Source organism: Aotus nancymaae, unplaced genomic scaffold, assembly GCF_030222135.1.
Source record: "Aotus nancymaae isolate 86718 unplaced genomic scaffold, 86718_ANA_hifiasm-v0.15.2.pri h1tg000049l, whole genome shotgun sequence".
In the NCBI taxonomy this organism is placed as follows: Eukaryota; Metazoa; Chordata; class Mammalia; order Primates; family Aotidae; genus Aotus; species Aotus nancymaae.
In genome coordinates this window covers 17,419,975-17,423,743 of record NW_026988463.1, presented here as the reverse complement: position 1 = coordinate 17,423,743, position 3,769 = coordinate 17,419,975, and the positions used below count along the sequence as shown (strand labels likewise).

Here is a 3,769-nt window from a genome sequence, read left to right as displayed (position 1 = left end):
TGTCCTTTTGTGTCTGACCTCTTGCTCTTAGGATAACATTTCTCAGTTTCTTCTTCTTTTTTTTTTTTTTTTTTTTGAGACGGAATCTGGCTTTGTCACCCATGCTGGAGTGCAGTGGCACAATCTTGGCTCACTGCAACCTCTGCCTGCTGGGTTCAAGCAATTCTCCTGCCTCAGCCTCCCAAGTAGCTGGGATTACAGGTGTGCACCACCACGCCTAATCCTGGCTAATTTTGGTATTTCAGTAGAGACAGGGTTTTGCCATGTTGGCCAGGCTGGTCTCGAACTCCTAACCTCAGGTGATCTGCCCACCTTGGCCTCTCAAAGTGCTGGGAGCCTTCCAAAGTGCTGGGATTACAGGCATGAGCCACCGTGCCTGGCCATCTTTTTAACAATTATTTATTTATTTATTTATTTATTTATTTTTATAGCAAGCTGCTAGATGTGTCTCTGTTTAGGCATTGCCTTAACATTGGGCGTTGACAGAGCAGGGGAGGAGGTTGCCTCTGACGTTTCTGAAGCTCCCATCGTACCTGAGGCTAAGCAGCCCACAGTTAATTTTAAGTGGCAAAAGAAATGAGAACAAATTCCTCCAGGATGAGAAGTTACATTTCTACTAAAACAATGCTCTCCCATAGGGTATATGAGCACATTCAACCACCTCTAGAAAAGAATCTGAGGGCAGGCGCAGGATGCCACCCGCTAGAAATCTTGCAGTTAGATGAATAGAAGAGTGCCTGAGTTTTTAAACAATTTTAGGTGCCAGGATATGATTAACAGGCTATGTTCAGGACCTACTCTTGATACTGTCGAAATAAAAACAAAAATAACTGCCTGGAGAACATCCACGCCCTAAAAGACAAAACGTGTTTTCTGGGTGAAGGGATGATTTAACTCAGGAAACTTGAGAACACAAAACAACAGCAACGGAAATAATGTCCTTGAACATATTCAACTAGAATGGCAGGGCGTTTTCCAACATAAAACATTATCATTTCCGCTACTCCAAAAGAATCCAATAAATAATTTTATAAAATCATAATCAAAACTGGAAGTGACGCCGCTCCCCGACAACCCAAGTCACGGGTCCTTGTGCAGTCCCAGGGCTGAGCAGTCCAAGAAAGCCACTCCCTGAGCTCAGCCTGAGGTTCCATCCTGCACGAATGGGACTGGGTAGAGGGTCCATGCTCCTTTGCAGAAGAGTTGCATTTGGTAAGCTCAGGTGGTGAGTGAAGTCAAAGATAACAACAGGAGAAGTGATCAAAGCCAAGGTTTCCTCACACTGAAGCCAGGCCTTAGGAGGTGACATCTTCGGTGGGGCCTCTTTACCCAAGTTGGAGCAAGTCCCCTGTGCCCGTCACACAGGGAAGAGCTCAGGTGGGCTTTCTCCATAGCAAGACTTTGCTATGGGGTCCTGGTAAGTGTTCTCATGTTGCATGCTCTGGGATGAGGTCCTGCATTTGGCCAGGCACAACTCAAAGTGTTCTTCAGCTGCCATGAAGAGGTTCTGGAATGCCACAGCTGCCCGGCTGGGGGAAGTACTCCAACAGAGTGCTTGTTAGGCCCCGGGAGCCGGAGGTCCAATACTCGAAGGTGCTGCAGCAGCCACTGGGCCAGCAGCTAGGGACATTGTGTTGCAGCAGCGATTAGGCCAGCAGCCACCACAGCAGTATTGCTTTGTGCTAGGGACATTGTGTTGCAGCAGCGATTAGGCCAGCAGCCACCACAGCAGTATTGCTTTGTGCTAGGGACATTGATGTTGCAGCAGCGATTAGGCCAGCAGCCACCACAGCAGTATTGCTTTGTGCTAGGGACATTGATGTTGCAGCAGCGATTAGGCCAGTAGCCATCACAGCAGTATTGCTTTGTGCTAGGGACATTGTGTTGCAGCAGCAATTAGACCAGCAGCCATCACAGCAGTATTGCTTTGTGCTAGGGACATTGTGTTGCAGCAGCGATTAGGCCAGCAGCCATCACAGCAGTATTGCTTTGTGCTAGGGACATTGATGTTGCAGCAGCGATTAGGCCAGCAGCCACCACAGCAGTATTGCTTTGTGCTAGGGACATTGATGTTGCAGCAGCGATTAGGCCAGCAGCCACCACAGCAGTATTGCTTTGTACTAGGGACGCTGAAGTTGCAGCAGCTGCTGGGCCAGCAGCCACCACAGCAGTATTGCTTTGTGCTAGGGACGCTGAAGTTGCAGCAGCAGTTGGGCCAGCAGCCACCACAGCAGTATTGCTTTGTGCTAGGGACGCTGCAGTTGCAGCAGCGATTATGCCAGCAGCCACCACAGCAGTATTGCTTTGTGCTAGGGACGCTGCAGTTGCAGCAGCAGTTGGGCCAGCAGCCATAGCAGCAGTATTGCTTTGCACCAGGGATGTTGACTTTGCAGCAGCCGTTCACCAGCAAATCCTTCCTCTCACATAGTTCATCCATGATGAGAGGCTCCGCTCGAATGGAGTTGCGGCACTGATTCCTGGGGCGACTGCCTTTGCCCGAGTTAAACTGCACTTTCCACAGAATGGGCTGATCATGGTCTTGAACCTGGAGGAGATTCTTCTCTCTCACTGCCTTCTTCTCCTGCTTGAAGGTGCTCCTGAGGAGGTAGACGAGTGACAGCCCGAGGACCAGGGTGAGCACCCGCCTCCTCTGCAGACAGCGGTGCTATACCAGGGCCACCTGATTCACCATCTTGTGTTGTGGAACACGGCACCTCCAGGGCTCCCATACACCCTGCAGCCCCATCCCTCGAGGCAGGCACTGACCTCATGGACTATGGCTGAGTCCCAGGTTTATTTTTCTTATTCCATGTATCAGAATTTCATTCCTGTTTACGATGGATGATATTCCAAGATGTGTTCTTTTCTTTCTTTGGCGGCCATCCTAATTTGTGTGAAATAGTATTTCACTGTGGTGTTTGTTTTTAATTATTATTTTTTGAGACAGAGTGTTGCTCTGTTGCCAGGCTGGAGTGCAGTGACGCGATCTCTGCTCACTGCAACCTCTGTCTCCCATTCAAGTAATTTTTCTGCCTCGGCCTCTGGAGTACCTGGGACTACAGACACACGCCACCACACCCAGCTAATTTTTGTATTTTTAGTAGAGATGAGATTTCACCATGTTGGCCAGGATAGTCTCAATCTGTTGACCTCATGATCCACCCGCCTCAGCCTCCCAAAGTGCTGGAATTACAGGTATGAGCCACCGTGTTCGGCCCGTATTGTGGTTTTGAGTTGGGTTTTCTTAATGAGGGATGATGTTGAGCATCTTTTCATGTGCTGTTTGGCCATTTGTATGTCTTCTCTGGAGAAATGCCTATTCAAGTCCTTTGTTCATTTTTGAAGTGTGCTGTTTGTTTTTTGTCGTTGTTGAGTTATAGGAGTTCTTTACATATTCTGAATATTAATTCTTATCAAGGATATGATTTGCAAACATTTTCTCTCATTTGGTGGGTTGTCGTTTCACTGTGTTGATAATGTCCTTTGATCCAAAACAATTGAAATTTGATGAAGTCCAGTTCATGTATTTCTTTCTTTGTTGCCTGCGCTTTTGCGATCATATTGAAGACATTGTCACCAAATCCAATGTTATAAAAATCTTCCTCTATGTTTTCTTCTAAGAGGTTTATAGTGTTCGCTCTTATATTTAGGTCTTTGATCCATTTTGAGCTCAATTTTGTAAATAGTATAAAGGAGCCAGCGTTATTTTTTTTTGTACACTAATATCTAGTTTTACCAGCACCATTTACTGAAAAGATTACCCTTTTTC

General features: G+C 47.0%; 1 pseudogene; it reads right to left on the bottom strand.

Annotated features, from left to right (window-relative positions):
- Positions 1 to 1,357: 1,357 nt before the first annotated feature.
- LOC105725433 (SREBP regulating gene protein-like) lies at positions 1,358 to 2,692 on the bottom strand (annotated as a pseudogene).
- Positions 2,693 to 3,769: the final 1,077 nt, after the last annotated feature.